Source organism: Chrysochloris asiatica, unplaced genomic scaffold (assembly GCF_000296735.1).
Source record: "Chrysochloris asiatica unplaced genomic scaffold, ChrAsi1.0 scaffold00007, whole genome shotgun sequence".
Classification (NCBI taxonomy): Eukaryota; Metazoa; Chordata; class Mammalia; order Afrosoricida; family Chrysochloridae; genus Chrysochloris; species Chrysochloris asiatica.
The window spans coordinates 39721228-39733106 of record NW_006408525.1 but is presented as its reverse complement, the minus strand read 5'-3'; positions in this window follow the sequence as shown (position 1 = coordinate 39733106).

Genomic DNA, 11879 nt, shown 5'->3' with positions numbered 1-11879 from the left:
AGTCGCATTCTGAGTGCCTTCCTACCTTCTGGTCCTGTATCTGACAGTGTTTCTCTGCTATTCATAGAGTTTTCAGTGACTAGCGATTCGGAAGTAGTTTGTCACTCTTCCTTCCTAGTCTGTCATTTTCTGGAAGCTCATATGAAACCTGTCCACCATGGGTGACCCTGCTGGTTATTTAAAAATACCGGTGGCAGAGCCCTCAGAATCACAGCAACTCAATCCACCACAGTACAACAGACAGACAAGTGGTGACCGTTTGGTTTTATGTCGATACTGTCACTTTAAATTTTGATATCAATCTTGATATAATCCTGATATAATCCAGATGTTCCCTCCTGATACTATCAATCCTGATACAATTAAGATATTCTCTCCCAAGATGGCGGCTCCAGAACAGCTGAGTGTCTTGATCCAGAAAACAATGGATTTCTGGATTCTCCTGCAAATTCCCCAGCTATAAATACTCCGATCCTCCGATCCTCCAAACATACCTTTATATTTGTTTCAGAGTTCCAACACCATCTCATGAGCCCTCTTGGCCTGGTATTCCGTGTTGTAGTTGACGGAGCTTCTCACTACACGTCTACCTGATCCACTGTCTTGAAGGTGCAAGGCCTGGTAGTGTAGTGGTTAAGAATCTGGCTGCGAACCCCACGGTTAGCAACTCGAATCCACCAGGCCCCCTACGGAAGAGAGATGAGGCTTTCTACTCCTTGCAGTTAAAACAGCCTTGGAGTCTGGCGCATCAATCCACAGCACCACACCAGGATGCTGCTTTGAAGATCTAGCTGCTTTGAAGATCACGCTGCTTCAAAGTACTCTAGGGATGTCTAATCTACCTATGGTTAAGTCCCCAATAGAAGCAACAAGCCAGTTAAGAGTGGTTAGTTTTTATGTTTCCCATCCACCAACTAACACCTTAGTAGGGCTCAAATACTGAAGGTCAAGCTTAATTTCAACAAGGAATTTAGGACATGAGACATATCCATTTTACTGCCCAAAGCAGTTGGCCAAACGTGCTCTGGTTTTGCAGTTCTAAAATGCAAAGTGGTTCATGAGACAAGGACCTCCTCTTCTCTGGCTTTCTTCTTGGTCCTTAAGGGGTCACAATAAGGCAGAGCTGAGTCATCCCTCACTGCATAGCTTCTCTCTCAGTTAACTTAAACCAAACCTGTTGCCATTTGATTCCAACTCAAAACAACCCAGAGGACAGAGGAGAACAACTCCATAGGGTTTCCTAGGGCTGTTATCTTTAGGGAAGAAGAGACTTCATCTCTCATCCATTGGACACGTTATTAGGAGGACCCAGTGCCCAGAGAAGGCCATCATGCTTGGTAAAGTGGAGGGTCATCAAAAAAGAGGAAGACCCAACAAGATGGATTGTGGCAGCAGCAATGAACTCAGACAACAATAACTGTTAGGTTGTCACAGACCAGGCGGTGTTTGTTGTGCATAGGGTCGCCATGACTCAACAACACCTAACAAGAACAATGCAATTATCTTACGGAAGCAGACTGCCTCATCTTTACCCTGTGGAGTGGTTGATGGATTTGAACCACTGACCTTTCAGTTAGCAGCAGGGTGCTTAACCATGGTGCCACCAAAGCTTCTCTGTCCTCACTTGTGGACCCTTCCTTCCTCCCTTCTGCACTGTGCTTTCCTGGTCTTGTGTTTAGACCAAGAGGAGTGGGAATCAAGAGGAAAACTGCTGCCAGGAAACATTTGAGAAGGAAAGGAGATGCCGAGCAGCTCTTTGGCAGGCTGTTGATGGGATAATGGCCTCCCCAGTTGAACTTTCAGCACCTGGGGTGGAAAGAATCTTCATCTCTCAGTCTACTCAAACATGAAGGTCCCAGAAGGATTAGGTCACCCTGATCCCAGCCAACCTGAGCTTGTGTTTTCTCAGCCTTGAAGGCCAGCTGTGTTTTGTCCAGCACAGCCCAGTACTTATTCTTCATTAGGTCCCCTCCTCCCTTATATTCCCACTGGGATCCTCACACCAGCAAGAAACCAGTGATCCAGATGTTCATTTTCTAAGACCCCTTCACTGGGCCCCAAGGAATGTATTTTGATGAACAGAACATGGGATTTGAAGTTAGACTGACTTGAATTTGAATATTGTCTCTGACACTGAATGCGCTAAGAATGAAGTGAGGCCTGGATAGAGTTATGTATAGAGTTGTGTTCTGTTGTGTATATGGTCACAAGGAGTCAGAACCAACTTGACAGCATCTAACAACAGCAACCACTACCAACAAGCCAACACACACCACCAGCACCATATCCGTTTCTGTCAAGTCAGTTCTGACTCATAGTGTCATGTGTGTCAGACTAGAACTGTGCTCCATGAGATTTTCAATACTGGCATTCACTGCAGGCATTTCATCTGATGCCTTCCTGAATGCACTCAAACTACCCATCCAGCTTCTACCTGCATTCCCCCAATTGCATCATCACGTGGCCATCTTCCCTCTGCATCTCTGTGTTGCTTCTCTTTTGTAAGATTAAATTCCACCCATGACTTTATGCTAACTAATATCTTCAAAGACCCTATTTCCAAACAAGATCACATTCACAAGTACCAAGGGCTAGGACAATGGGATTCCCAAGGGATCACATTCACAAGGACAAGGGCTAGGACAATGGGATTCACAAGGGATCACATTCACACAGACCAAGGGCTAGGACTCCAACATGTTTTGTTTTTTTTTAATGTTTTATTGTGAATTATGTGATAGTTTACATGGGAAAACATTAGCTTTACATCCATCCTATTGTATATTGTTTCATTGCCATGGTTACAATCCCCTCCATGCATCATCAACCAACCAAAGTGTATACCCTACAAGCCTGCCCCCAGTCATCAGCACACAGCCCCTCCCCCTCTCTGTGTCTAAAGTCCCCAACTGCTCCATCTCTCCATGTCATTATCTCTGCCTCCATCTCAGGCATCACTGCTTCTCTGGGTAGGGTCCCGCTCTCCGCTCTTCCCTCTTGATGGTCCCAGGGACCTCCGCTCCTAGACTGAAAAGTTAATCTCGCCCCTCCTTGCTACAAAATGTCTACCTTAGATTTCCAACCCTCACAAGCAGTCCTGATAACAATTATTCACTATTGTATCACAAGACACCCATCCGCATTTCATTTCATCAGCCCCTCCTAGACAAACAACAACATGTCATTTTGGAGGGACACAATTCAACCATGTTGTTATTGCTAGGTGCTGTTGAGTTGTTTTTGACTCACAATGACCCCATGTGGCAGAGTCAAAATGTTCCATTGGGTTTTCTAAGGTGCCATCTCTATGGGAGCCGATCACCAGGTCTGGGTGGGTTCAACCTGTTAACCGTTCAGTTTGCAGCTGAGTGCATAACAGTTGTACTACGTCGTTGTTGTTAAGTGCTGTCCACTTGGTTCCAATTCATAGCGACCCTGTATAGGGTTTCCAAGAAGTGCCTGACAGGTTTGAACTGACCTTGTGGTTAGTAGTCCAGTGCTTGTCCTACAGAACCACACCAGAACTCCTTTAACAGTGCCACTGTTGTGGCTGTGGTTGTTAAGTGCTGCCGAGTCAGTTCCGACTCATACCAACCCTGTATAGGGTTTCCGAGGAGCAGCTGGTGGGTTTGAACTGGCAGCGTTGTGGTTCACAGTCCAGTGCTTATCTACAGCACTACACCAACAGTCCTGATAGTGCCGATAGGGCTCCTTTAACACAAAGGAAAGTCAATTTTCCTAGTCCTTCGTGATTTGTCCCAGCCTAGCATACAACCTTCCTTTCCTCTGAACCCTTTGCATACTGTCCCTCTCTGTGTGACTTTGCCCAGATCTTCTTGTTGGTCATTGTCCCCCAGAGCTGCCTGTCCTGTTTGTGCCTATATTTGGTGCCCAGTTTAGATTTACTTTAACCTGTGACTGTTACCCAATTCTCTGTCCTTATTCTTTAAAATTCACTTGTCTCTCCACTAGTAGGTGGTGTCTGTAGGAATGTTATCGTTAATCGCCTACATTTCAGATTTGCTTCCTTAAGCTGACAGGACAAGCGTGGAGTCAGAGCTGGTAAACCGGTTGAGGCACACACCCCAGCTGAAATGAAGTGAGTACTCCTTACACAGGCCCATAGGGGCAGGGGGGCATGTGTATCAACAAAAAGAAAACTGAAAATTACAGCATTTTCCACTTATAAATAAAGGCTAGCAAAATTATTAAGGGTTATTATAAAAAATAACCTTAAATCCACTCAAGTTTATTTTTAAAGCCAAGTCATCTCCATGCAGAACTTTACGTATCATTAGTAACACATTACTGATGAAATATCTCACAGTGAATGAATCCATCCATTTAACCAGGTTGAAATTCGGTAGTTAACTCCTCTGTGTCTGGGAGACACGCTATGTGCATGATTTTCCTAGAGCTGCTGTAACAAAATACCACCAAGTGAGCAGATTTAAAGAGCAGATGTTTACTGTCTCACCATTCAAGAGGCTAGAAGTCTGAAAGCAGGGCCAGCAGGACCATGTTCTCCCTGCGGGCTCTCAGAGAAGCTCCTTTCTTGTCTCTCCCAGCTTCTGGTAGCTCCAGGTGATCCTTGACTGGGAGATGCTCAGCATAGCTCTCTGTCTGCCTCTGTCTTCACACGGAGTTTTCCCTCTATTTTTCTTTTCCTCTTTTAAAGGACACTACTCAGATTAGGCAGGCCTGGTGTGGCACTGAGGATAGGCTAACCCAAAGGTCGGCAGTTCAAACCCACCAGCTTCTCCTCTAAAATCCTATATAGGATCGCTATGAGCCAGAATTTAACAATAGCAACTCAGATTAGGAGTCCTGGTGATGCAGTTGTTAAGCACTCAGTTGCAAACTATAAAGATGATAATGTTGGAAATCCTATGGGCCAATTCTATTTTATCCTATCAGGATACAATGAATAGGAATCAACTCAATAGTAACAGGTCTGTTATTTTGGTTTACCCAAATTGGATTAGAATTTTCCCTACTCTCATATGCCTTCATGTCAACTGTGAACATCTTCAAAGACCCTGCTTCCAAAATCAATTGTGTTCACGGATTCCAGGAGGAGTTAGCAATTGGTTTTCAGCCTCATAGAACATTGGGCTCTTTCACTGTGAGATGTGTCATCAGTAATTTGTTACTAACAATAGCTAAAGTTCTGAATCTCAGCATCATTTGGGGGAATTCAATTCAATCCATAACACTATATATTACTCATTTAAAGGGCCTAGCTCTGTGAACTAATCCTAGGGAGAACTTAAAACTGTGGACAAGAGTGGCCTGAACTTTATGGTCCAGGAACAGAGGACCCTAGGAACATGAAGGGAGAAGAGAATGAGTGCAATGTGGGACCCTAACCAGAGAAGCAGCAACACCAGAGATGGAGGCAGAGATGAGGACATGGAGAGAGAGAGCAGCTGAAGACTCTAGACTCATGGAAAGAGAAAGGTTGTGTGCTGGCAGCCAGGAGGCAGGCTTCTAGAATGTGCCCTTGGGTTGTTCAAATAATTATATATTCCTGAGTGTTTTTGTGTACATTAAAAACAAACAAACAATAACAAACAAACAAAAAAAAAACCCAAAACCCAGAGAAGTAAATACTGTTGAATGATGATGCCTGGAGGGGATTGTAATCATTACAATGAAATGAAATATGATAGGGTGAGTGTAAAACCAATGTTCTGTCATGTAAACGATCACTCAATTCACAATAGAAGTTTTTTAAAAAAGAAAAAAATGATTCATCTGAACTGCCTTGACCAGACCTAAACTAAGATTGAGGCAGACTAGTTCCCAGAATGGAAGAGAGGGCATACTGAGACATGAGCAGCTGGTAAATATCATTTACCATACCTCCTTGGGGTGTGCAGTCTTGCAAATAGATACTCAGGATCATAGGCAGTGAAGAAAAGACCCATTTCTACCTTTTAAAAGACAAGACCAACAAATATGCAATCAGCGTAAACACGAACAGAAAAATACAGTCATTCCAAGAGTATGTCGAGAGGGCAGAAATGAACCACGAGATCACTGCAGAGAGAGGAGGCTTGTTTCTGTGTGTCTGGTTCACATAGACACTAGAGCCTGGAGAAGCAATCCCTGGAATCTAAGTTAGCCTCTTCGGGTTCTTTCTAGAGCATGACCAGGGCTGTAGATGGTTCTTGGAAGAGAGCACAGCTCCACAAGGAGGTATCCTAGCTGTGGATGGTCTCCTGTTACAGCCAGTCTGGATGCAGAGATTGCTGTGTGGAGTGTTGTTGTCATTGTTGTTAGGTGCCATTGAGTTGGTACCAACTCATAGCGACCTTATGCACAGAAGAATGAAACACTGCCCAATCTTGAGCCAACCTCACTACTGTTGCCACCCAGAAGTCTGGTGATGCCTCACAAAGTCCTACATGTCCCTCTCAGAGAGAGATGTTGAGAGACGAAGGAATGTTAAGAGGTTGGTTGCTCTCCAAGTTATGTTAATTGGTGATTACGTGAAAAGGGAACCTCTCTATTAATAGACCATCTTCTCCATAATCATTTAGGTTCATGATTTGGGGCATAAATCTCAGGAAAAGTCATTTTAGATGTACAATCCTGCAATATCATCTAATGGGCTGACTATTTCTTCTCCTGTATTTGGCTATCCCAAGAATTCTTAGATAACACAAGCTGGCAATATTTCAGTGTGGCCCAGAAAACTGGAAAATTGGTTCTTAAAGAATTTAAGCCATTCCATGGAGTAGCTTTGCAAACAGTCCCTTGCCTCTCTGCCTAGAAATATATATATATATATATATATATACTTTAACAAGCTAGCAGAAAAGTCCTGGATTACTATTGTCCCCTGAGGAATTAGTTTCTCTTTTATACACAATATTTTATGGGCTAATTTTCATTTTGGTGTGTACATGTAAGCTCATACTTTAATAATATATTATGTCTGATTTTTATCAGTACCAATCTTTACCACCATAAATTTATTATTTTCTGCTCAGAAATGTACTGAAATTTAGTTTGACTGTTTAGGTGAAGATGTGAACTTGACCTTAACTCAGGTTCCTTGTAAAGGTAGTTATTTAGAACTTAAATGATTGCTATTTTCTGTATCAATGTATAGCCATAACTCATTAAGTACCAAGTCTTGTTCTAAGCACTTATCAATATAAATTAATCCTCTTAACAAGCCGGCACTCTCCTGCCTGGGGTGAGAGCCAGGTGTGGAGGATTTGGCCTGGCCAGAGAAGCAAATGCAATTTTGGTTCCTGTCATTGCCATCATATCTGGCATTGGTGCATTCGTGGCAGAATTTTCACTTTCCATATAAGAGACCCAAGTCCAATTCCTGGACAATGAATCTCACGTGCAGCCACTATCTATCGGTCAGTGGAGGATTGCTTTTTGATGAACAAGTTTCAGCAGAGTTTCCAGACTAAAAGAGATGAGGAAGAAAGGCCTGGCAACCTACTTCTGAAACTCAACCATGATAATCCTCTGGATCATAATGGTTTCATCTGCAACCGACCGTAGGGATGGTATAGGATGAGGCAGTATTTTATTGTGTTACACACATGGGAGCCATGAAACAAGGGTCAACTTGACAACAACTAACAACACCAACCAACAAACCTCTGGGGTAGGTACTAGTGTTGTTGATGGTTATGTGCCGTTGAGTCAGTTCTGACCCATAGCGACCCTGTATAGGATTTCCAAGGTGCAGCTGGTGAGCTTGAACAGCCAACCTTGCAGTTCAAATGGCTTTGCAGTCCAGTGCATTAACCCACAGTGCCACACCAGGACTCCAGGTACAATTGTTGTTGTTATGGAGTCGGTTCCTACTCATAGAGACCCTGTATAGGGTTTCTGAGGCTGTAAATCTTTATGGGAGCAGAAAGCCTCATCTTTCTCCCGTGGAACAGCTGATAGTTTCGAGCTGCCGACCTTGAGGCTCACAGCCTGATTCGTAACCACTACGCTACCAGAGCTCCTTCCAGGTACTGTTAGCATCCTCCTTTTATAGATTAGACCATCAAGACACAGATAGGTCAAATAACTTGTATCCAAGTTACTGCTAGTAACAGAAATTACATTTGAACTCAGATATTGTGCCCACTGAATCCTTTTTTAATCACAGTGCTACAGCACTGGACTGCGAACCACAAGGTCAGCAGTTCAAACCCAGCAGCTGCTCCTCGGAAACTTTGTACAGGGTTGCTATGAGTCAGAACCAACTTGAAGGAACTTAGCAACAGTAACAACCACCTAACCTTTAAAAGCCAAACAGGGAAGAATTTGTAAAAATTTTTGTTATAATAGAAATTTTCAAACAGAAAAAAGTAGTGAGGTTTGGAGGTTTAGGGTCAAGGTTTGATGGGAGATCCCCATCAGATGGCCTAATAAAGAGTATTTCTGTTCTATCTCCTGTTGTTGGATGTTTTTGAATTCTTTCTGACTTAGAACAAAGCAGCCCTATGCACAACCGACCAAAACCCTACCCAGTCTTGCACTGTCCTCACAATTGTTTGAATTTAATGTCACTGCCATTGTGACAATCCATCTAACTAGGGGTCTTCCTCTTTTTCGCTGACCCTCCACCTTTCCAAGCATAATGTCTTTCTCAGGGATTGCTCCCTCCTAGTAACATGTCCAAAGTAAGAGAGATGAAGTCCCTTCACCCTGGCTTCTAAGGAGCATTCTGGCTGCACTTCTCTGGTAGCGTAGTGGTTACGAATCGGGCTGCTAGCCGCAAGGTCAGCAGTTCGAAACTACCAGCTGTTCCATGGAAAAAAGATGAGGCTTTCTGCTCCCGTAAAGATTTACAACCTCAGAAACCCTGTACAGGGTCACCATGAGTCGGAACTGACTCCATGGCACATAACAACAACAACAATAACATGTCCAAAGTAAGAGAGATGAAGTCGCTTCATCCTGGCTTCTAAGGAGCATTCTGGCTGCACTTCTTCCATGACAGATTTGTCTGTTATTCTGGTAATCCATGGAACTTTCAATATTTTTTTCCAACACCATAATTAAAACACATCAATTCTTCTGTGGTCTTCCTTATTCATTGTACGTACAACTTGCACATACATATGAAGCAATTGAAAATACCATGGCTTGGGTTAGGCACCCATTAGTCCTCAAACTGGCATCTTTCCTCTTCAACACTTTAAAGAGGTCTTGTGCAGCAAGATGCCAAATGCAATATATAGTTTGATTTCTTGCCTGCTGCTTCCATGAGTGTTGATGGTGGATCCAAGCAAAATGAAGTCTTTGACAATTTCAGTCTTTTCTTTGTTTACCATGAAGCTATTTATTGATCCAGTTGTGAGGATTTTTGTTTTCTTCACATTAAGGTGTAATCTATACTGAAGGCTGTAGCCTGTGATCTTCATCAGCAAGTATTTTCAGTCCTATTCATTTCCAGAAGGCTAGGTTATGTCATCTGCATATCAGGTTATTGATAAACCTTCCTCCGATCCTATAGCCCGCTCTTCTTCACAGAATCCGACTTCCCAGATTATTTGCTCAGCATACAGACTGAATAAGTGTGATGAACAGATGCACTCCTGACACACACCTTTCCTGATTCTAAACCTGTCAGTATCCCCTTGTTCTATTCAAACAGCTGCCTCTTAGTCTATATACAGGTTTAGGTGTTCCCCAATACTCATTTTTCACAATGTTTGCCGTAATTTGTTATGATTCACACAATCAAATGTCTTTGCATTGTCAATAAAGCACAAGTTAACTTTTTTCAGTATTTTCTTCTTTCAGTAATGATCCATTTGATGTCACATTGTTCCATGTCCTCCTCCTATTCCAGCTTGAATTTCTGGCAACTTCCTGTTGATACACTGCTTCAACCATTTTTTAGTTATCTTCAGCAAAATTTTACTGGCATATGGGTTGGAACTGACTCAACGGCACTTAACAACAACAACAATGATATTAATGGTATTGTTCGATGATTTCCGCATTCCATTAGGTCATCTGTCTTTGGAATGGGCACAAATATGGATCTACCCCAACCATTTGGCCAGATAGCTGCCTGAGCTCTTAAAAGCTTGCACGTGGTCATCCAAGGAGCAACAACGGGACGTTGGCTCCATGTGGAGCAGCAGAGGAATAAGAGGGGGAAAGAATGTGTGGCTGGTTCTTCCAGGAAGAGCTACTTCTTAGGTCATGAGACTAGAAGAGCTGAATGGTGACCACTTACCATTTCTGAACATTTTGAACAAAAAGGAGAAAATGCAGAACAGAATTTCATATTTTCATGGTCTAGACATTTGGAGCTATGGAAACTGGATAAATCCCTGAAACTATTGCCCAAAGATAAATTTAAAAGATTAAACCAAAAGTATGTCCTGAAGTCTCTTAAAGCCAAACAGTAGTTAGGCTTAACTTGTAAAGAAAGTCTGTCTTGAGCATTGTGGTCTTCTAAGATCTATCTCTACAGGACAAACTGACAACAGTCACTTGAAAGGTTAGACGGAAAACTTGCATTTCCGTTAATGGGAACTCAGAAAAGGAGGCTGAGAATGGTTTCCCAACTCCAAGAATGTAATCAGTGTCACTGAATTGTAAACGTAGAAAATATTGAGTTGATATATGTTCTGCTGTGTATATTCTCAACAACAACAACAACAAAAATAAAACAAAATTATATAGCTAAAACAGTAGTGAGAATCCCTTGTACTCAGCACTCAACTTACACAATTATCAACATTTCTAAACAAGGGTGTTCTTAGTATTTTGCTTAAGTTGAACAAAAAAATATTTTTATGATTCTCTTTGATCTTGCTCAGATCATTGGTTAAATTAAGGTAGTTTCCTTGAGTGATCATGTATGTATGACAACAGATCCTCATTTTTGTACAATGTTCTTACAGTAACCTTTTTACAGACCTTTATACAGTGGCACAAATGGTTAAGCCCTCAACTACTAGCCAAAAGATTGGTGGTTTGAACTCACCCAGAGGTGAAGAAGACTTAAAATTACTTACTGATGAAGATCAAAGACCACAGTCTTCGGAATGGATTGCATCTCAATGTAAAGAAAACAAAAATACCAATAAACAATATTTTTATCAATGGAGAAAAGATTGACATTGTCAAGGACTTCATTCTTCTTGGATCAACTATCAACACTCATGGAAGCAGCAGTCAAGAAGTATTGCCTTAGGCAAATGTGCTGCACAAGACCTTTTTAAAGTGCTGAAGAGCAAAGACGTAGCTTAAGGACTAAGGTGCATCTGATCTAAGCCATGGTATTTTGAATAACCTCATATGCATGTGAAAGCTGGACAGTGAATAAGGAAGACCGTAGAAGAATTGATGTTTTTGAGTTATGGTGTTGGAGGAGAATATTGAAAATACTATGGGCTGCCAAAAGAACCAACAGATGTGTGTTGGAAGAAATACAGCCAGAGTGATCCTTGGAGGCCAGGATGACCAAACTTCATCTCTCATACTTCGGACATATTGTCAGGAGGGACCAGTCTCTGCAGAAGGATATCATGTTTGATAAGGTGGAGCGTCAGAGAAAAAGAGGAAGACCCCCAGGATTGGGAACGTGGCAGCATCAATGGGCTCAAGCATGGCAACAATTGTGAGGTTGGCCCAGGATTGGGCAGTGTTTCGTTCTGCTGTACATAGGGTCACTATACATCGGTACCAGCTCGATGGCACCTAACAACAACAACAAGAAAAGGCATCTTGGAAGACAGGACCAAAGATCTCCTTCAGAAAGTTCCCAGACATGAAAACTCTACGAAGCACACTTCCTCTCTGATAATATGGGGTCACCATGAGTTGGAGTCCACCCCTTGGTAACAAACAACAACACCAGCACTTTGGGCAATGTAAATTTCATTTAT